We start from the raw sequence: 24,544 nt of genomic DNA, 5'->3' as shown, positions 1-24,544 counted from the left end.
TTCTGATCATCATTTTTGTAAACTTCAAAGAACGGTTGTCATTCCCAAAGTAATACCACACTACAGAGGTCCACGATTTGACGGCGGAGTTGTGGTACGGTCCGTTTAGATCTGAGTAGCCACAATCTCTAAACCACCACGCCCCTTTCCATGAGACAGCACAGGAGCTACCATTGAGGTCATTATTCTGGTCTTTCGTGGTAAACACTCTCCCATCGTCATATTTTAAACTGTCTCCTTTAAATACAAAAAATATTATTTATTTACTATGAATATAATCTGATTACAGAATAAATGCAATGTTAGCTATCAAAATCGACTCTTGATAGTCTCACTGCTGAATTTCTGCTATAGTTTTTATGAATCAAATTCATTTGTAGGGACATAGACACAGTTTCAACTAATTTTTTTTTAAAACCAATCATTATGTGTACATTTCTTAACTAAGACATTTCTAATGATCAGCAAAAATTTGAACATTATTTGTTGCTTTGCAAAGGAGATACATAGCTTAAAATTCTTCATAATGTAAACAAGCTTTTTACATATAGAAAATATCATATTTGGATTTGTAACAAAACTAGCTTCAGCAAATCACTAGAAACTGTCTAATCGTATTAAGAATTAATTTCTTCATTGAAAAAAAGATCTGCTTTGAACGAACACATATTGGTATATTTAACCTTTGTAAGCAAAAACATGGCACAAGCCCTGTTTTCAAAACAAAGATTTGGAACTAAATCCGTTTTGTATCTCCACAACTGAAATTCAAATAGATATCATGGTGAACCTGTTGAGGATCGAATTTGCACAGTTTGCTTTAGAAATAATTGTATAAGACGAAATTCATTTTTTTAATACATTGTCCTTTGTACTCTGAATATCGATCAAAACTTTTTGAAAACACTGGCATTAATCAAATGACGTGGTCAGATATGGATTTACTATGTATACTAATTTCAAATTATCTTAGACAGGTTGCAAAGTGCTTACTGTATTTTTCATTTATGCGAAGACAGTCCTTTATGTTCAGAAAATAAAAATGTATTTCAGTGTCATTTTCATCTAACAATAATTCTTATAACAGACACTACCAACCTAGCATTCAAAATGCATAATTATATATTTATCACAATTAGGCTAATAGTTATGCACTTTTTTTCTTAACGTCGTGCTCTTCATTTTCTTAATATATTGTAGTTCAATTTTGGCATATATATAGGCCTCATGGGCCACCGGATGTTGATTGTTATTTTATACTGTCTGTAAAAAAAAAAGAAGAATTTAATAACTATGTACAAATGTCACCATAAAAATATATTACATACTTACTTATCAATAAAATTCATGTGTTTGTGAGTTAATTAAATTCTTTATATCCTAATCGGCTTCTGTGTTATTTATGAATCAAAATTTGTAATTGTGAGTTACTGAGAACCAAACATACCCGCAGTGCCGCTGTATCCATCAACTTTCAATTTGTATTTCTGGGACTCGCTTCCAATGGAAAATGTTGAGTATTTGGCAAATGCTTTTTTGCCTGAAAAATTCAGAAGATCCACCCTCAGTTCTTGTTTTGTTTTTGTGGTGAGTGAATGAATAACTTCGTTTCCTTGAAAACATTGGAATACTTTATTTTTTTGTCAAACTAAACGTGCTTCAGTTTGTAAAGTGAAAATTAAATATGAGTGTTTTTTTTGGGGGGGGGGGATAATAATATATGGTACAAAACAGTCTGATTAAAATCAGATCCTCGATCCTCTCGTGTAGCGACAATAAACAAAAAATAAAGGAGCGGATCGAGGATTTGATTTTACAGTGGGTACGAAATTTTTTGGGGAGGATAGACAAATATCTCCTGGGTGAATCACTAAGAAACTTTTTTTTCTCGAAATTGTTTACAATTTTCAAAGGATTACTTTTTTAAAATCTTGTCTTGAGCACATACATACCTAACCAGTATTCTCCTTCAGCTTTACCAAATCCTTCTTTATAAGAATTCCAGGATCTATAAAAATCTACAGACCCGTCAATTCTACGTTGAATTACCTGTTTAAGAAAAAAGAGGTTTCACTTATGTACATAACCCAAAGCACAATTCCAACATATTGTTTACTGATATTTTCTTTTTTGTAAAAATGAAATATTTTCCTTTATGCAAAAGTGACGATGAAGTGAAAACACTTCACTAAACATAATATTGATGTTTTTACATTACAGAACGTTTTAAACATTCTCACTGTCCATCCCCCTCCCTCAGTAGTCATATCACAGTAGACCAGTTTCTGTGTCTTCAAGTCGGGGTAAATAACATAGACGCCATTTCGTCCTTTTGTATTTGGAATAGATTTTAGAATAGCTGAACAATCCCTTGTTTTTTGTATGTCTGTAAAAGAATACATATGTGTATTGTTATTTTCATAAACTGAAAAAACAACCCATGAAAAAATGCAAAAAAGAAAGTTTTAATTCAATAATATTGATACTGGTATTGAGTGGTTAAGAAATTTTATTTTATTTATTTATTTAATTTTTTTTGGTAGCAGGCATCAAAAACAATATCAGGCATTTAGTTCTACATGTATCTTGCATTTCTATTTAAAACTAAGACTTCGTGTACTGACGTTGATACTTATTGAAGTGTTTCCCTGTGAGCCTGTAGTGGGACAAGACCGAAATGTCCACAGAGACCGGGGTGTCCACTTTGACTGAGGTGTTCAGGTGCTTCCAGTTCCAGGGAGTTAACTTCAGGAGGGACTGAACATTTCCTATACAATATAATCTATACAATGTATTTGAATAGCAAAATGTGCATTTACATGATTTAAATTAACATTAAACTTTTTATAAATTATAAATAAGACTTGTATTTTCATGAAGTATACACAGTACTTCTACATGAAAGTTACCTTTTATAAGGGAATGAGGTTCAACACCCAAAACTGCTGTAAAACAAGTGACAAAGCAGCTCAGTACATAAACACTCATAAATGAAACCATCATTGTGACATGTGCTTATAATACAAAGACATACTTTAAAAAAATATGTCTCTTTTATATACCGGGGTTTATTTTTGTCATCATTAAATTGTAAAACAATATTGTTCTCCTGACAATTTATAAAAGCTGTTTTATATATAGACAGAAAATTATATTTCTTTACGAAACACAGCATTATCCGATTTTATATAATCATATATATATGTTAAACAGAAAATGTGCCTTATTCCAAGTACTATAATATAGTATATTATAAAGATAAAGATGTGAAATTTTGACCTTAATGGCCCTTTTCTCATGACGCCAATCATATATATTAGTATAAAGATGACTGTCTTTCTAAAATAAATACATACTAGTGAGTTAATAAATTCTCACTCTTCTTCATCTCTGTATGTGTTTCTTACTTTCTTTTACTTTCAATATTTTCCCTGAAATTAATACACATCTTAACTGAACTACAGATCCTTATGCCCGATGTACTCGTGTCAAGGGAGGAATGAACCGTTAGTTTGCCTATGATAATTATATTTGTTTATTGAAAATCGGAAGACGCTTAGGAAATTTCAAATAATGAAAAAGTATATCAATTTTATAAACTTTTTTTCATTCATGTTATATGTATGTATCATACAGTAGAAGGAATCGATAGCGTACGTATATTGTTATACAATCCGATGTCATATAATCAATGTCTGGACACGCAACGTCAGTATTCTTCGCATGCTACGTTTGATTTAAACCACTTGGATCACTGTTATCATCGTACTCACAACATCACGGGGTCATGTGTCCGGTTGTGTCCACTTGTGGTTTTAAGAGGTCCTGATATTAGAATCCTTCATTTCTATGATCGCAGAGACAAAAATTGTGGTCTATGGTTAAAACCAAAATTTATAGTCTCTACGATTTCTTACTAAGATTTAATCTTTTTAATTGAACATGAAAAATACGAAAATGACTCCCTAATAGTTTTGTATGTCTAGCAGTAACTCGCTTTTTAAAAATATTCAATTCGATCCATCTCTCTCTCTTCTATACAGAAACTGTAGTGTCCAAAATAGATGTCATCTGGAACAAAATTCAAATTTAGGAAGAATTGGATCCTCAAAATGTCAAGGTTTTTTGATTTAGGAAAACTAACACACTTGTGTGTAGTACTGAAATCACAAAACCTGAACATTGTGATGATGGTCTTTAATTAATAAAAAAAAAAAACCTTTCTCACAGGTACTTGTGGACAGGAAAAGTATTCAACTTCGGTTTGTTTGGAAGAACTTTAGAAGATTTAATTCTACAAATGGTAATCCAACTTATACTCATGGTTCCATTAGGAAAAAATTCTTCAAAGTCATATGTCAGTTTTGAATATTCTTAATATCACAAAGAACCATAAAATGAATTTGAATTAGATTATCTATATTGGATTCTGAAACTTCATAAAAATTGTTACAAAGATACATATAGGGGTTCCAGCTCCACCAAGTCTATTTCTTTACGCCTTGCTAAGATATTAAGAGCCTGTCTACGAGAAAACCATGCAGATATATAGAAAAATGCTCTGGTAGGCACTCTCAAGAACAAACTAAATTTTATTATTAACTTAAAGGACAGTCATTGAGAGTCAGAAATATGTTGCTTATTTTTGCATCGGTTGTTTCTATTTTTAGTAATAGCCAATAATTCATTTTGGTCAATATTCAAGGGAAAATGCAAAAAAGTTGGTGTAAAAATGACCATTTCAATATTTAAAAGTAAAAAAGAAAAAAATATATATATAAATAAAAGGGCAATGTGTTCTCATAGAAATAAATCGTAAAATTAAGTTGGAATCAATTTTTTTGTTAAACCCCTATATAGAAGGCTGTTCCGAGGGCACAAATATTGGCATGGTGCCAAGAAATGATAATGGTTCATTTTTTGTTAATATTCAGGGATACATTTCTTAGAAAGTGACGCTTCTTTTTTCAGAATTTTGTGCATTTAAGAATCTCTCGGATATTATCCCAACAATATGTGAAATCCACCTTTGGACTCTCAAGGACAGAAAAGTTATATCGTAATGAAATTACCTCAAATTCAAATGATGGAAAAATTCATGATTTTATAAGTTTTACTTTTAACAGTAATTTTAATGAATTTTGTGTAAAATATTTACAAATATAAACGATGAAAATTATTTTTAATTTTATAAAAGCGATAAATATTTTTTTCCTGCTTTTCCTGTGAAAAAAAACGTATTTTACTATTTATTTAGATTTTGTTAGAATTATCTCCCCTGTTGCGCTCTTCTGTAGAGTAGGTAGATAATGATTATGTTTACGAAGTTTATAAACAGATGTCTGTCATCTTATCGTTTAAGGCATAAATTATGTGTGATTTGAAGAAAATTGTCCCTCCTGTGAATGTAATTTGTTACGTATATACTAGTGGCCTATGTATAAAATGCATAAAAAATTATGAAAACCATCGGGATCGATGTACGGTTCCGTAACCACGTGTAAACATTATGGCATCCTGAGACGTTTTTTTACCGTTTTGTACGTCCTCAGAAAAAGATTCAGGTGCGTGAATTGTTAACGAGTCTTCAGATTCTGGCTCTGATTTTGATGAATATGATTCTGACAGCGAACATTCATTTGGTAGCAAGACGGGTGTAGTGATGATGATACCGAATCAACAATGTTTGAATTTGAAAAAGAAACAGGTAGGTGGATCTTGGTTTATAATACTATGTACCTGATAAAAAGGCTTATTGATATGTAAAAAATAAATAAACAATTTTGATGGGGACTTGATTATGGACAAGAGAAGATTTTTTACAAGGCACTATCAGGTCTGGTACAATCACTCGATTTAGCTATATTAATCCTATATACGTAGCTTGATTTACCTACTTAGTTATAATAGCTTTATTTACCTACCTGAAGTAGCTTTATTTCGGCCTGCCTAATTGAAGACCTACAGGTAATTGAAGACCTAGAGAAGACCTACGGAAGACCTACAAAAATGGGGGATATATACAGCAAAACTGATATGATATTCTGATTAAGCATGTCCTAAATATGTAAAATACACAAAAAAGTTTTATAAAAAGAAGTTTTAAAGTGTATTTTTTAAGCTCGGTAATGGGAACTATTTCTTCTCTTAGACGACCTACGGCAAGAACGATAACTCTGGCTGACTTGTCTTGTAAACAACAACACGCTCATTTATATTGTGAAGTTTATAGGAAGAATATGTATATGACAAAATAAAAAAAAATTGCAAATGATTTTGTTGAGTTTTTCAATTATGAATTATGATAAAGAAATCAGCTGGATGATGAATTTTGATGAAGTTTAAAATATAAATAATTATCATGATTATTTCATTTATCAAATTAATCTTCTACTTGAAATCTATAGTTAATATTTAATAAATATTGTAATTCTTTTAATATGTTTTATTGGATAAATATTAAATATTCAAGTTCAAATTATTGATATGTATGCTGTGGATTTGTCTCAATTAACCAATATTACTCTGTACTAAGGGCTTCGATCTTCACTAATTTGTTGTATTATACACAGACACCCTGAGGATATATCCGTGTTTTGATTGCAATTTTCAGCACACCCCACTTGCTCTGATGAATGTTAATTTGTAGTCAACAGAGCAAAGATATAAAAAAAAAAATATTTATTTTATATCTTAAAAATGCTAGCAAGAATAAACAAATAAATGTGCATTTATTCAGAATATAACTTACTAAAATGAATTACGTTTTGAATTTTTTTTTTATTATTCAAAATGGTCATCTTTTTTCAATATAACACATTTATATGACATTCACGAGGAATATTTAATAGCTTAATTAGATGTATATTTCCAGATAACATGCTGTATGCCAAGAAATAGGCACTATAATATGAAACATAAGGTTTTATTTCTTTTACATTTTGAGCCAAAATATACTTGTACCATATAGTTATGTGTGATTTCTTTTGTTAAAAGTGTGGGTTTTCTGTACATGTACATTATATCAATCTTGAAGATACCAGGTATATCATTCAATAATTAAATTAAAAGAAAATACAAACTTTTTAAAATTGAATAAAATAATAAACATGCATGTTATCACACATAAGAAATGCATGCATATTTTTAAAAAAAATTATGATGCTTTGACTCGGGGGAAATAAGATTTTGAAGTGTTCTTGTGTTCTTCTTGAAAAATTACTTCAAATTCTTAAACTGCAATTTTAAAATTTCATTCTCTACATAAATACAAATCTTATAAAAATTTCCATATGTTATAAATGACATTACTAGGTATTATTAATAACAAGAACACAAATCATTCTATCACAATGAATTTTTATTAATGATCAACAAATTCAAACCTGAACTAAATGTTATACTGATCTATTTATAAACACATATAAAATACTAAATATAACGTATATACAAGTGTATGTATTTATAATGATTTTATGATTGACATATAATGGTATTATGTACAGTGTTTACAATTTTACTGATTTTAATAACTAATTTTTTTTTTTAACAAAATAGAATTGTATCTGACTGAATATTGCATTTTATTTTTTTTTTTTTATTTTTGATGTATGTGTATAAAATATCTCCAATTATTTTTTTTTTGTCCTTTAATATTATTTTTTAATTACATTTTTCTGATAATTACATTTTCTTGATATGTTTTGGTGAACAGCTGATTTGCTATTTACGCGAGTTATCGTTCTTGCTGTAGGTCTTCTGAGAGAAGAAATAGTTCTCATTACCGAGCTTAAAAAATACACTTTAAAACTTCTTTTTATACAACTTTTTTGTGTATTTTATATATTTAGGACATGCTTAATCAGAATATCATATCAGTTTTGCTGTATATATCCCCCATTTTTGTAGGTCTTCCGTAGGTCTTCTCTAGGTCTTCAATTACCTGTAGGTCTTCAATTAGGCATTCCCGCTTTATTTAGCTACCGAAGTAATTTATTTCTATAAAAAATACCTTCATAGCTAAATCTAGTGATTGTACTGGACCTGAATATATACCTAACAAACCTGTCAAGAGAAAGTTCAAGGTTGGTACTTGTACATGTAGCAATAAAAATATCTGTATAAATTCAACAATATTGCAAAATATTCACATCTACAAAATTATAAATAGCATAAGTAGCCTTTGTGGGGTGATGAAGAGGGACTGAAAAGTTGAATAGGTCCAGGGTTTTCAAAGACTGTTTACTAATAGGGTACATAAGGATTGGATAGGTAGGTGGGTCTTCACTGTCAATTAAATCACCATTATTGCCTCATATGTGGGCTGCATGATTATAAAGAATCTCATTAAACAAAATATTTTTTTCAGATATTTATGAAATGTTATGAAGATGGCTACAGTTATGATTTTCGGCTTTTCATATATGATTAAAGGAAAAAGAGTTGTCAAATACTTGTGCAGACTTTTCAAATTAAAGGTCACCATGTGTTCCTTGACAGGTTTGTGTTTAAAACAACTAATATTATAAATATAAGTCTGGGGAATTATACTTTGTAAACAATATTTCCTTTCATTCTTCTATTTGTCGTGCAATTTCAGATTATTCAAATTCATTTCCCTGGTTAGGGCTGGGCTTTACAATGGGATTTTCAGCTGTGGAGCTGTAAAGAATTACTACATTATAAGGGTTTCCAATGTAGCTTTGTGAACAGAATCCAGAAATAAGAAGAGGAGAGATAATGCAGATGCAGCATTAGCATTACCAATTACTTACCACTGCTGAGAAAATGGTAAAGATATGTTATATTATTATACCTCTACTGTAATAACTCTGTATAAATTAATACCATAAAAAAAATCTCTATTTCCCCAAGAAGTGACTATTGCCCTCATCTGAAGACTACACCCTGGAAAATCAGAGCTACTCCCTGGGACTACTCCCTCATGAATATTTATTAGTAATTTTAACCAATCAAAGTGTTCAGTGGGTGGAGCGTTCAAGGAATCTCGAGTATGTGACGTCATGTTATTAGCAATGTAGCTATGACGTCAAAACATTTCGACGTGCGATGTCAAAATCATACTTGAATTCTACCAAGATGAAGACAATGATAATTTTTCAAAATGTCAGTGAAAATACTTTTTAAAAAATAATTTAATTGTTTGAGGACACGATGCTTCACTTATCATACAATGTGTTAAACCGCATGCATTTGTAATTATGCCTCTACAGTTTTTTTCTTTTAAATGTCGGAATATCTGGTTAAAAAAATTTAAATCGCCTATCATTGTTTCAGTATAATAAAAAAGTTATGGAATGGGAACTCAGGAAATAGCAAATTTAAAGTTTCCCTCGTCAGAGAACTATTTCCTCCGGGAAATAGTTTCCTCCCTCGGGAAATCATAAATTTGCTATTTCCGTCATACCCATTTCATAACTGTATACTATAGTACATGGATAGGAATGGCCTTGTCTGTCTGTCGATTTGCCACATGCATTTTTCCCTACTCTGTTACTTTACTTCAAGGGTATATGAAGCTCTTGTTTTCTTCAAAGATAGCCAGAAGAATTTGTGAAGAATCTTATCCAAGTCATTTGATGACATTTTCTTCAATTGATAAATATAAATGTAGCATTATCATAAACATGACAATTATTTTAAAAATCTTAGAATATGTCTAGTATGGTTTATTTCAATTTAATTTGAAAACTGTCCTTTTTCACAGGTACATGCTTTGAGTACTACTTTTGTGTATTTGGAGACAGTCCAGTTGTTCTTTAAACCAGAAGTGGAAATTTCAGTGCTTTTTAAATTTTCTCCAGAAGTTATTTGATGCTACATCAGAAGAAAATGGGGTTATACTGAACAGAATATTTTGGATACACCTTATAGATTTTGAAAGCTTGAGACCTCAAGATCAACCCAAATGGTGTACCAAACATGAAGAAAAAAAGACAGTTTATGATTGAAGAAGCTTGTGTGGTAGCCAAAATTTCAGGGTATTTCATATATGTTAACTTGTACGATTTTATTGGTACATGTACTTAAACATTGTTAATATCTTGATATTTAATATGTATCAGGTTTCACTTGCAGGAATACACAAAAATTCAGAGTAAATTTTAAGTGTTTGTTATGTTAGAAAAGATCAAAGTTCAAGGTCAACAGTGCTTTAGTTTTACCAAATATAACACTATTATAAAGACTAATTTCCTGTGTACAGGTATAGCAAATTATTCAGAATATGATTTGGGGAAACTGTGATTTTTTTCTTTTAAATCTTACCTTAATGTATACTTAAGCAAGTAGATTTTTTTCAAGCAGACAAAATTTCAAGATCATTTTAATTTTGGAAGTGAATATAAAATATCAGGAAGCAGTCAAGCATTGTAATTTTTTGTTGTTGAATGTACTTAGTTAGTGAGTAATATTCAAATTTTTATCTGCAATGAAATTAAAAATTATAAATGATTTAATTTGTTGATTTTTAAAACTTCATGTTCATTCATTTTGAGTTTGTTGCCATGACAATATGTCTGTCAAGAAAATGGCTCTGATATTCCTTTTTGTTCAGTTTGACCCTTGACCTTTGACATTGTGACCTCAAAATTTAAAGGGGTCCTCTACTTTTCAAGAAACCAATGTACTAAATTTGATGTCTGTCAAGCAATGGGTCCTCAAGATTTTGAATGATTAAAATCTACATACTGGTATATAGAGAATTATAACCCTTGACCTTTGACCTTGTGAACTCCAAATTAAAAGGGGCCATCTACTTATTAGTAGATACCAATGTACTGTTTATTATCTATCAAGAAAATGTTTTGTTTTTTTTTAAGATAAGAGAGAGCACACTTGGTCTACTGATTGACAAACAGGTACTAAGCAGTATGTGAATATCACCCTGCTCAAAGAAAATGTAAAATACAATTCTGGTAACCCCCCCCCCCCCAAATTAACCCCATTCAACCCCCTAAGAAATAATTATTGATTGAAAACAAAAATGCACAATATACTGGTATTTTTCAACAGCAAAATTTAAATTTTGGAAAATATTTAAATCAGCAAAATAACTCCTTGCTGAAGTTCAGGGATGAGAAAATTTGAAAATTCACAAAAAATGTCCAACTTTAAGTAAAAAGTACAGCAAAATAGTTGAGAGTCCAAAGACAGATTTTTTATATAATGTAGACAGACATGTTGTCTAATAATTGGTATGAGATAGAGTTGATTCTAAGCGTCACTTTCTGAGTTATAGGTTTTTGAAAAGTGAATATTTTCACCAGTTTTCAAAAATCTTGAAATATGCCAGATTTGTGACCTTTTTGCACTTAAACGAGGGCACAGTTTGTGATTATGAAAAATTTTCTGAAACAAGTGTATCTTGTTACTTTCAACCATATATGGATATTTTATATAATTATCAAGTAAAATGCTGAATTTATAAATATAAAATCCTATAAAATTCCTGTTTTCACCATGCGTAAGGATCAAGAATTCTATTTTTAGTAACAGTGTCGATTTAACCCCTTAAGTGAGACCACACTGAAAAAAAATTTGTGGCAAAATATTTCATATTATAGGAGAAATTTACACACAAAAATTGAAGTTGATCAGAGAACCTTGCTCCCATAACCTCTTGCATGGTTTTCTCGTAGACATGCTCTTAACAGTAGTGAAGGAGAAACTTCAAGAGTACTGTGCAACAATATATTCAAGAAGTGGTGTAAATCAGATGTGAATACAAAAAAATTCCAAGGAATTTTTGGACAATTTGAAATCACAAAGATTTTACCAAAATCAACAGCTGAAAAACACGAATTTTCAACTTTATACACAACATCCCCTCCTTGCTTTTTGGTATCATTGACATCTGCTTTTTCAATAAAAAAAAAACTCATAAATTTACTTACTGTGTCATTGGTCATTTGCAAAACTATTTTATTAAAAACATTCTGATTGTACACACAAGCACTCTGAAGTTGACATCAAAAAGATGCTTGAGTTTATGATTGACAATATCTATGTGGTTTTTAGAGACAAGGTTTTCCAACAATCAATTGGAATACCCATCGGTACCAATTGTGCCCCGTTATAAGAAGACCTATTTTTGTATTCATATGAAGCAAAATTTGTCCAAAATCTTGTAAAAAGAAGAAAACACTTGCTGTGGCCTTCAGCTCGACATTTAGATTTATCGACGACGACGATATGGGAAAGGAAAAACGTTTCTTTACTCCAATATGCGGACGATCTGTACTGTTCTGAGATGGCTCAGAAAAAGTCTAAAAAGTGCACTTGACCTACTTTTTTCAATTTTCTAAATTTTCTGGTTTAAAGCCTAATATTAGTAAAACTAAGCTATTTGGATTGGCTCAAAACTTGGTTCAAATGGAATACTGTGTGATTGTACAGGTCTGAGTTGGACTAATCAACCATTTAGAAAATTGGGTATCCCTTACACTGCAAAATTTAAAGAAATGGAACAGCTGAATTTTGATAGCAAATTAGTTGAGATTAAAAAAGAAATAACACTGTGGTCTAAAAGACATATTACCGCACTGGGCAAAATAACAGTTGATAAAAGTGTTTCACTATCCAAACTCAGTGCTTTGCCTACACCAATTGCACAGAAGATTAAAATAACTAGAAAACATACTCTTTAAATTTATTTGGGGCGTTATACCTGATAAAATCAGCTGAAAAACATTACAGTTAGATTTTTAGAAAGGTGGATGCAGAATAACTAATTTTGAAATATTCATAAAATGTCTCTTCAACTTACTTGATTCAGGAGAATATTTTCTACAAATCAACGCAGTGGAGTCTTATTTACAGAAATTACTGGATGTAATGTCACACAGATGTGTCAATTTGGGTCAGAGTACATTAACAAAAATTTAAGTTAATTTCCAATTGTTTTAGGAGAGAAACACTTTCATATTTTACAGATTTTATTCATATTTGTACATCAGTTTCTGCAAAACAGGATAAGACACTTTAAGACCCTTTGTAGTACAATGAAAGAATAAAAATACAAAACTAAAGTTTTTCCCCCCTCATAAATCTTAATATAGAAAAAGATTCCATATAGTTTCTGACTGCATGCTTATTAGTCATGGCACTTTTATTTCTTATGAAAGATTATTTAATGTAAAAATGCCCTTTACCAGTCCATATACATGTACATGTATGAAGGTCTTAACTCTTAAGCATGCTATTTTATGTGCAATGCCAGAAGAAAAACGTCTGGATCCTTTTTTTCAGTAACAAGACCAGTCCAGCTTGAGTTTGTAATAATTTTGAGTAAAGATACTTTAAAGGATCTAGAAGAATATATGATTCGTTTATGTCTCAAGGACAACATAAACCTATATGTGGAAAGAAATGGACAAACAATGTATCACTACAAGATGATTTTAATTGGAAACTAGAGGTACGCTGAGCAATGAACTCACTAAATGATACCCCCACCTCCCATATGAATATAATGGAAGTGTCCATGTTTCATCAAATTTTATTCAGCGGTATGAGAGGAGTTGCGGATAAGAGATGGGTACCGCAAAGCGTAACAGTCAGACGGACGGACAAACCGATTACTATATACACTCCCGCTTTTCAAGCGGGGGTATAACAAGTGTATATTCATCTTTAAAATCTAACCAAAGAAACAACATTGTTTTGGTTTCAATATAAAATTTTACATCGAATTATACTTGGTGAGAATAAATATTTTAATTACATACTTAGTAAATATAGGATTTTCGCATATGCTGACGTCACAATAGCCGTATCAGCCCTACAGGGTTGATATGGATTTGGGGGGCTGATATAGGCTATCAGGTCTGCAGGGCTGATACGGATCATATCACACTCCTAGTAATTAAACCTCGTAAAAGAGTACTTGTGATGATACACATATTTTGGGGGTTACATAATTCTCTTAGTTTTAACTTTTTGAACGTAATGATAATCTAACTGATAAATAATATATTATTTTAAAATTACAGATTGGGGATATTTGAAATAGAAGTACATGCAGAAACAAACCGAAACTGTATGAGACATTATACTGTGTACATTTTAAAAAGGCCATGCAGGATTATTTACTTATTTTCTTCTCAACTTAATGTGTTCTGTATTTTATTCCTAAGTATGTAATAAATATAATAAAACATACCCTTTTCCACATCACATCCTGTATCAGCCCTCGACTAATATCAGCCCTCGGGCCTTCGGCCCTCTGGCTGATATTGGTGTCTCGGGCTGATACAGGATGTGATATGGAAAAGGGTATGTATTATTTTCTATGTATTTTTCAAAAATTACTGATAATCAACAGTGTGCACGGTGCTGGCATGAACCTGAGACACTAAAGCACTTATTTTTTTAATGTAATTTTAATAAGGTAATCTGGTCATCCTTCGAAGATTGGATTTGTTCAAAATCTGGTAGAACATTTCAATTTAATATACAAAATGTAATGCTCTGTACTGCAGACATTGATGAGGGTTTGGATATTATTATTGTATTAGTAAAGAAATATATCTTTCAAACGTCAAGAAAAAAGTGTACCATTTTATTTAATGATTTATTTTTGCACCTCAATTATTTTTTGGAAAAAAAAACTTATATGGCTTGGAACTACATATATTTAAAAAAAGATGGTCAAATTGGAAATTTCTTTTTCAAAGTAATGATTTAGCATAGGAGTTTTATACTACTACATTTTTTATTGTATTATTGTAAACTTATGTAAGACTGATATTTATTTCACCACCCTTCCACATGTATTTGTAGGTGTGTTTTTGAATGAAAGCGTGTATCTGCATGTGAGTTTGTCGTTAAATATATTTGAATGTTTGCTTCTGAATATATATGTAATTTGTTTGTTTCTGTAAATAAATAAGTAAAAAAAAATATTGACAAACAAGTTGACGAAACAAGAATATAAGCAGTCTCGTTAAAAGTTATCATTTCGTAAGCTCTATGGTCGATACTTTGACCTTGACAACGAATACAATTTATTACTGAGTCAAATGATGACTTTTAGTTTTCATACTAATACTGTTAGTCCATTATTTATACATTGAACTGACGACGGATTTTCCCGTTATTTCCCGCTCATGACAGGGAGCACATGGTGGGTGTGACCGGTCGGCAGGAGATGCTCACTTCTACATGATACCTGATCCCACCTTTGATGTTTTGGTGGTCCGTGTTTGCTCTGCTCCTGTTTTGTATTGTTTTATGGACTTTTGATCTTGAATACTGTTCGTTATCCCCATATGTTTCATCCAATCAAATGACGCATTACAACCAAAATTGAATTATAGTATCTTGAACTGTCTTCCGTGATGTAAACCTTGCTCAGGTCCATCAGTGTTAAACATCAACGAATGTAAGCACCCCCCATTGTGTGACGTAAGCGGTACAACATCTCATCGACCAGTCCAACATCTAACTCAGCGGTCAAACCTCGTTTTCTTTATGTTGGCTTAGGAAAAAATTTAAAATGTTCGACTTTTTCGTATAGATTTGTATAGGAACATTTTTTTAAAAGTACATGTATAAAAATATGAAATACTTAATAATTATGCTGTCTTTATAATAAATATGAAAAATTAATGTTTGCTTGCCCACTCCCGACAAAATGATAACATTGCGTCGGCGGTAGATAGGTGGGAAAATCTTTTTTTTTCTAGGAAAATTTTCAACTTGACGAAATGGGAAAAGTCAGGAAGAAGAGGGGAAAATATCTGAATTCAAGGAGGATGGAAAAAGATTTTTAGTCAGTCGGTCGGAAGACGGCAATCAAACATTTTTAAAACACAGCCTTACATGAGGTTTGCTGCGTGTTCATGCGACAACATTTTTACACGGGGATTAGTTATTTGCGACGACCTGTATGCAAAAGTTAATGTTCACCTTGTCTTGACCAGATGAAAATTTACTCAACTGTGCAGAATTTGAATTTTTGCAAATTCGTTCATACAATAAAAATTGCACAAGTAAGTAAATTTACACCTCAAGAGCTTTTAAAATTTTAATGCTAAAGTTTCAGATTAATTGTCAATGATCTTTTGAAATGTCATACATTTTGCACAAATTTTCTATTCTAAATTTCTTTGACCAATGAAAATGCTTCGTTATAATAACATATACTATCACAGATCCTCGTCCTCATGCAGAAGGTGATCATCAGTTGATAGATCTCAGTGAAAAACTTTTTTACAAAGTATTTTTATTCATTCATTTTATTGTCTTTTTAACTTTTGGGTATGATCATCATTCTTGCAAACTTCATAGAACGGTTGTCATTACCGAAATGTTGCCATACTACAGAGGCCCACGATTTAACGGCGGACATGTGATATGGTCCTTTTAGGTCTGATTGGCTACAATCTCCATACCACCACGCCGATTTATTCAAGACAGCACATGAACCACTACGGGAGTCATTATCTTGGTCTTTCGTGGAAAACCTTCTCCCATTGTTATATTTTAAGCTGTCTCCTTTAAATACAAACAACTCTTTTCATTTATTTACTATGAATTAATATAGTCTTCTAATAGAATTATTGTAATATTAACGTTATTAAAGTTGACTGTTGATAGCCTTACTGCTGAACGTTTGCTATCGTGTTTTTTATGAATCAAATCAATGTATTAGTGAATTAAAGTCCTTTATTGAGGGCCAAGCATACCTGCAGTGCCGCTGTATCCACCAACATTCAACTTGTATTTCTGAGACTCGCTTCAAAGGGAAAATATTGAGTATTTGGTAAATGCTTTTTTGCCTGAAAAATTCTGAAGATCCACCCTCAGTTCTTGTTTTGTTTTTGTGGTGAGAGAATGAATTACTTCACTGCCTTGGGAGAAAAAATTAAAATAATTTATTATTTATTTTGTAGTTTATCTGACCACTATATAGCATATCTAACTTGCTTCTTCAGTCTGCATCGGTTTCTAAACTGAAAATAAAATATGAATGGTTTTATGGGATGAAAAAGGATTATTATACAGGTATATGGTGCGAAAGATTTTTTGAGTAGAGAAAAATATCTCGTACGGTGAATCTACAGGAAAACTTTTTATCGAAATTGAAAGTCTACAATTTACGAAGGATTCCTTTTTAGACAATAATCAAAATTCTTACCTATTCTACCACAATTATCGTAAACATCAAAGGAGACCGCCGGACATTATTCTCCAATAAATCACGAACGTCATCAAAAAATTATCAGATCAGAAACACGTATCAAATCTTAACAATTCAAATGCATGTTTGGCTGTAGAATGAAATACTTGTTTAGACCGCATCGATGTGTCGTCTTTTGCAGTATAAACACTGTAAATTGCATCAAGCTGCTGATGAATGTCGGTTTTTATAGCTAAGCGGGGCTATTCCATGGACCTACCTACACATTATAACAACGTGATTTTAGCGGTAAAACAGGAACATGATTTTGTTATTGTATATTCTTTTTAACTGATCAATACATATTACGAACATATTTGTAATTTAAAAAGGCTATTTTTAATGTAACGAAAGCTCAAATCGTCTGCATTCTATGTACAGGTAAGCAAACAAATTTTATCTCTGGTGTTAAATGAAACAGCGTAATCGAGACATGGTGACCTAATTCGTTTCTCTATAGAGGAAACGATTATCCCTAATTTAGCCTTTGTACCATACTTGGTAGAATAGAAATAAAGTCCTTGTTGTCGTGAATGATGCAGAATAAACTCCGAGGTCGAGAAATGTTGTTTGAAATATAAAAGCCTCATCTAGCGCCTCGGCTTTTATCTTTCAAACAACATTTCTCGACCTCGGAGGTTATTCTGCAACATTCACGAAAACGCGGATTTTATTTCTTAAACCAGTATTCTTCTTCAGCATTACCAAATCCTTCTTTAAAAGACTTCCATGTTCTATAAAAATCTACAGACCCATCAATTCTACGTTGAATTACCTGTTGTAAGAAGAAGTTTCACTTATCTTTTCCCCCAATGCACAATTCAAGCATACTTTTATTTTTCAATGAAACGTTGTTTTGACTATGAAATGGTAATCTTTTAGAAAACAAATTTTGACATGTTCTAGAATATTCTTACTGTCCATCCCCCTCCCTCTGTAGTTATATCGCAGTAGACCAATCTCTTTGTCTTCAAGTCAGGGTAAATCATATAGACACCATTTCGTCCTTTTGTATGCGGAATAGATTTTAGAATAGCTGAACAATCCCTTGCTCTTTGTATGTCTTTAAAAGATTGCATTTGTATATTGTTATTTTCAACAGAGATAAAAAAAAAAACAACAGATAATAAAATTTAACAAAAAAATTATCTGACATACGTTCAATATGTACTCTATTCTGTATTTAAAAACAAGATGTGTTTGTGAAACAAAGTTCGAAAGGGAAAATATTGAGTATTTGGCAAATGCTTTTTTGCCTAAAAAATTCTGAAGATCCACCCTCAGTTCTTGTTTTGTTTTTGTGGTGAGAGAATGAATTACTTCATTGCCTTGGGGAGAAAATATTAAAATAATTTATTATTTATTTTGTAGTTTATCTGACCACTATATAGCATATCTAACTTGCTTCTTCAGTCTGCATCGGTTTCTAAACTGAAAATAAAATATGAATGGTTTTATGGGATGAAAAAGGATTATTATACAGGTATATGGTGCGAAAGATTTTTTGAGTAGAGAAAAATATCTCGTACGGTGAATCTACAGGAAAACTTTTTATCGAAATTGAAAGTCTACAATTTACGAAGGATTTCTTTTTAGACAATAATCAAAATTCTTACCTAACCAGTATTCTTCTTCAGCATTAACAAATCCTTCTTTAAAAGACTTCCATGTTCTATAAAAATCTACAGACCCATCAATTCTACGTTGAATTACCTGTTGTAAGAAGAAATTTCACTTATCTTTTCCCCCAATGCACAATTCAAGCATACTTTTACTTTTCAATGAAACGTTGTTTTGACTATGAAATGGAAATCTTTTAGAAAACAAATTTTGACATGTTCTAGAATATTCTTACTGTCCATCCCCCTCCCTCTGTAGTTATATCGCAGTAGACCAATCTCTTTGTCTTCAAGTCAGGGTAAATCATATAGACACCATTTCGTCCTTTTGTATGCGGAATAGATTTTAGAATAGCTGAACAATCCCTTGCTCTTTGTATGTCTTTAAAAGATTGCATTTGTATATTGTTATTTTCAACAGAGATAAAAAAAAAAACAACAAATAATAAAATTTAACGAAAAAATTATCTGACATACGTTCAATATGTACTCTATTCTGTATTTAAAAACAAGATGTGTTTGTGAAACAAAGTTCGAAAAAGTTATTTTAAGCATATATGTCACAGTCAAGGTCACTGACCTTGGTGTCATTTGAAAAAACTTTATAAAGTGGAATATACCTACCAAATATGAAGTCTTTATCTGTTATGGCAAAAGATCGGAAAAGCTATTTGCAGCATATAGGACACAGTCAATGTCACTGACCTTGGTGTCATTTGAAAGAGCTGAGTTAATGGAGTACTAGTATATATAATTAAATATGAAGTCTCTATCTCTCAGGGTTCAAAAGTTATGGCATATAAACAGACAAACAGTGAGAAAATTTAAACAGACAGACAGGACAAAAACAGCATTCATATGCCCCGATCTATCGATCCAGGCGCATAAAAAAACGTGTCTTTCTATACTGACTTTGATACTTAGAGTCTTTCACACTAAGTCTGTAGTTGGACAAGACAGAAATGTCCACAGAGACCGGGGTGTCCACTTTGACCGAGGTGTTCAGGTGCTTCCAGTTCCAAGGAGTTAACTTAAGGGGGATGTACGGCCACCTTTAGAGAAGTGAGAACAAAATGTAAAGATTTCTTCAAATGGCTAAAATACATCATATTTTGATCAAATTTTAAGTCCTTATGATAAAGATACAATAAATATGCATAACTGAATGCATGTTGTGTAATTATAATCTATACTTTTGCAGAAAAATGCTTTTGATATGCTCTTTAGAACTGCGCAGCTACAGAATTCAGCAGAGCCTTAAAAAATCCAAAAAAATATGCAAACTGTGCATTAATGTTCTCTCTACAACCATTTGTTGAGAAAATGTCTAAATTCTGCACTTTTAAATGATCATTTCAAGTTCAAAACAAGGTACCGTTGTCTTCAAAAAGAGTGCAAAGAACCATGAAAGTAGTTCATGGATAGCAGCACGTGGTCTATTTTTAGCACAGAATTTTGTTTTCCAGACCTCTTCTTAATATGGAGGGACATAACAATCTTTAAATGTAGAAGAGAATTACAGTTGCAAAATACTAATATGAACACTTTTAAAAGAGGAAAGGTGTTATAGTATTGCTTGAAGTAATTTACTTAGTATTATCATCGAACAGTTGTTAAATAGTGTACGTATTGATATAAAAAAAATCTTAAAGTCTTTGATTCCAGGTAAGGAAAAATGAGCACCATCAAAGTTAAAAATTAAGAGTTTGTAAGTTTGCCATAGATAACTTATATTATATATCAAAATTTTAATTATCGCCTATGAAACACAAAGAAATAAGACACATATAATCGATATGAATGACCTTGTTTTAATACCTACTAGTACGAGGGGTGATCAAAAAGTTCGAACTATCTCTATATCTACAAAACCACAATTCAGATTAGAAACATAGCCAAACACAAGTTCTATAAATAACATATGCTGAAGTTTTGCTCCTTGTTTGTGAGGTCACAATCTGAAAATGACGTCATGCAGGTACTTGTGACGAGAATCCTATTTGCCCATATTGTCAAAATTAAAATTTTACAAAGTAAAGAAAAAAATCAACATTATTCAATATTTTATACCATCTTTAAAATAACGTCTGGTGGTCCTCCCAACTCAGGGAAAAATTATTGGGTCCGTATTTATAGGTAAGAAAGAAATTCCTTAAATTTATACATAATTGCTGACGGAAGAAAAAAGAAAAAAATATCGTGTAATGGGATGTAAAAAAAATGAGACATGATGCGTTTTTATGTCCAAACATTACTCCATACAATGTGTTGGTCATTGCAAACAATCTAGCTATTTATGTGAGGTGCCTGAAGGAAATCCTATAACTGCCTATTTTTTCTATCTAACTTCTAAACAAAATATACATATATACCAATTTTCGAATGTAAGACATGTAATTACAATTTGTTTTTCATGCACCGCATATTGTTTAACATTTTCAAATAAAATGCTAAGCATCCTCCTTGCAGTGCCCCATTTGAAAATAACTTCTATCGCCACAGAAAAAAGACCCGCCGTAAACACATATGTTTAGGACATTTATATCTTTTTTTCTTGTGTTTTAAAGAAACCAACAAATTATCAAGACTTGTTCCATGAAAAATTAAATATAATCATGGTAATAAAAGGATCTATCCACAGCAGATATATGCACATGCCAACCACGTGCTCAGTGGAATAATTTTAACGAGGAAACTCGAACTGTAAACAGAACAGTTTTTCCCGATTTGCTGGAGTGGGGTTAAAATCGCGTTTTTTCATTAATCAGATGATGCGATGCAACAAATAAAAGTAGTAAGTAATATAACCTAATGATTATTACTGAGTAATTTCTTGTCTTGATGTTATTATGGTCGCATTTATTATAAAATCAATGTTATTCGAAGTTTGTGTGACAGAGGAATGGCGGACGAAATAAACACATTGCCTCAGGAAGACACACATATGAAAAATCAAATTTTCAAGAATTATGGATTATGACAAGATAAAAGCGAAACAAATGGTTGTAGCCATATTATCAATGAATCAAGCTAACATCATTTTCAATGCATTTATCATCTCGTAAATGCTGTAGCTGCGCAGTTCTAACATGACTAATTTCCTCTTAATTAAAACAAAATAAACTTAATTGTTTACTAATTTTGGTCTCCAACAGTAGGCAATTAGTGCATTAGCACTTTGAGTAACTTTGGGCTAGTTTAGTGGAGTATTTAGCGCATTCTTGGTATTTCTTATTTTACACCAGACTAGATCCATTATGGCTTGTACATCCCCCTTAAGCAGGGACTGAACATTTCCTACAATATTATCCATGTAATGTGTTTGAAAGAGTGCGTTTACATAATTTTTTAAAACTTAACATGAAAATTTTGTTATGATTAGCAATTTCATAACATAAAAGTTACCTTTTATTTGGGAATGATGAGGAACAAAACACAAAACTGTTGTAAAACAAAAGACAAAGCAGCTCAGAGCGTAAACCCTTCTAGACGATACCATGATTTTGTTTGGCTTACGAAGATTAAATGTTTTCATAAATTTTAAATATCATTGTCATCCTTAAATTGTAATACGATTGCTTTCCTGACAATATACAGTCATATGATACGATGATTATGAATACCATTTTGAAGTACAATGATAATTTCTCAAGAAATATACAGTCCTATTTTGATATACTGAAAACGTCAAAAAATGTACTATATTCCTTGTACAAGTTCAAACTTTTTTTCATATACAAGTTTTATTCATACATAGCTACATAACTTGATTTTTCTATACTGCAACATGAGGGGTCAATCCAGTCTTTCTGTGAACATTTTAACTGTGAAATATATTGTTTTTTTTCTAAAATACTTAATCAACTACCTCACTTCTTTACCGGTTTATCCAATTGGCGATGGAGTGTGATAAAACCTTCAACACCTTCTCCATTTTAAAAGATATGGAATTGAAGGACCTGGTGGAAAATGAACGACTCTTCTCATCACTCAGCAGATGCATATCTGTAGCTGTCTGCCTGAGAAAATTTGGACAGTTAGAACAGAGTATATGCATAGAGCTATTGTTATGAAGCAAATCACTCAATTAAAAACAAATTCTGTCAATACATGTATTGATCTCATTTTCACTTAGCTTCTTAAATGTCCTATTCAACAATGAGTGAAGGTCTAAGTGTTCTTTACCCACCTCACTGACATCCAGAAATCCTAAATTGATCATTTTGACCATTTTCCAACATAATCCTCCAAGTTGAAAAGAAGAAAAAGAACTATGCAATGAATTTTATTTCACAGCTACTTTTAAATTTTACCAGGAGAATTTATACAGACATAAGAAAAATCAAATGAAAGAGGGTGTACTTACAAAAAAAAAGATTAAATTTTACAAAATACATGTAATGCGAATCTTACAATTTTTTAAAATGAAAATACTAGTATTCAAAAGAGCTATGGAAATTTTATAAAACGCATATAAAATCCATGGAGGATGCTCATTTATAAAACCCTAGTGAGTTAATCTTGGGAGAAACTTTATATCAATTTTGCATTATCAGTAAGCATGTACAGAGTTCTCATTTACCAAATGAATGTATTTTGAATGCTGAAAATAAAAATAATTAAAAGAAACAATGTTAACTTTTCTTTTAAAATTAAGCAAAAAATCAGTAGAAAAATATTATTTGCAAGGTAACAAATCTATGAGTTCCTATTACTACATAAAACTTTCTGATCCTGACCATTCCAACTTATCATCATAACCAGTCAATAACATAATATTTACAGTGACAGAGTCAAGGTGAAAAGGACAAAGTGGTCAATTCAATGAATGATAGGAAAAAAATTACTGGCAATTCAAAATATGACTAGAGATAAAATAAAGCCTTGAACACCTCTCTTAACATGTATATTTTCCATACATAGGTATACAATGTATAGAATATATCCCACAGGTATGTGCAATATATCCCATGGGTATATACAATACTTAGAGGATATTCAATGTTTTGTAGTTGAATATGGAATTTATTTCACGAGTGGGACAGGATTTTTGATATTTTCACGAGTGCGAAGCACGAGTGAAAATATCAAAAAATCCTGTCTCAAGAGTGAAATAAATTCCATATTCAACTACAAAACATTGAATTTTCTGTTTATTACATTTTTAAAAAAAAATCTTTGATTTTCCTTTTGTCTCTGACTTTTTGTTATACAGTCATAGGCTACATGACGTCATAGTTGAGCGGTTGAGACGTCATAGGTAGTGGGGTGAAGACACTGTAAACATGGATTTAGGAACATATTTTTCGTAATTTTGACAGTTTAATTCCCTGTCAAAATGGTTTATTTGTTTCCATCTATCTAATATTAGGTCAAGGAAGATTTTTTTTTACAACAATCTTTGTTATGGGAAGGGAAATCGAGTTTTTCCGCACTTCTGATATTCGTCACACTGTGACAGGATATCATTTTTATTCAATGAATTAATTACAGTATTTCACGGGTAAAAATGTAATAAATGTATATCTCATACAATATATCCCATAGGTATATGCAAAATACCCCATAGGTATACACAATATACCTCAACATAGCATAGCCAACATGAAATTCAAAAATTCTCAAAGGTTTACATGTATATGCCTTACGTATATGCGATAGACCCTAAAGTTATATGCAATATACCCCAACATAGCATGGCCAAAGTGAAATTCAATCATTG

At 31.3% G+C, this 24,544-nt stretch overlaps 1 long non-coding RNA gene and 1 pseudogene across 3 annotated transcripts; one reads left to right on the top strand and one right to left on the bottom strand.

The window, feature by feature from the left end:
* Positions 1 to 4: 4 nt before the first annotated feature.
* LOC134274442 (fibrinogen-like protein 1) lies at positions 5 to 21,913 on the bottom strand (annotated as a pseudogene).
* LOC134274441 (uncharacterized) lies at positions 5,214 to 10,515 on the top strand. 3 transcript variants are annotated; one of them, XR_009993615.1, is made up of 4 exons: positions 5,214 to 5,707; positions 8,369 to 8,499; positions 8,600 to 8,790; positions 9,728 to 10,515. It is a non-coding gene; the product is annotated as an uncharacterized LOC134274441 (long non-coding RNA). The 3 variants fall into 3 exon arrangements; XR_009993614.1 differs by lacking the exon at positions 5,214 to 5,707 and adding an exon at positions 7,975 to 8,084; XR_009993613.1 differs by lacking the exon at positions 5,214 to 5,707 and having other exon boundaries at positions 8,286 to 8,499.
* Positions 21,914 to 24,544: the final 2,631 nt, after the last annotated feature.

The sequence above is a fragment of the Saccostrea cucullata genome, unplaced genomic scaffold, assembly GCF_032062105.1.
Source record: "Saccostrea cucullata isolate Sc308-1 unplaced genomic scaffold, CSIRO_AGI_Scuc_v1 ctg7654, whole genome shotgun sequence".
Lineage (NCBI taxonomy): Eukaryota > Metazoa > Mollusca > Bivalvia > Ostreida > Ostreidae > Saccostrea > Saccostrea cuccullata.
This window is presented reverse-complemented; position numbering and strand designations above follow the sequence as displayed.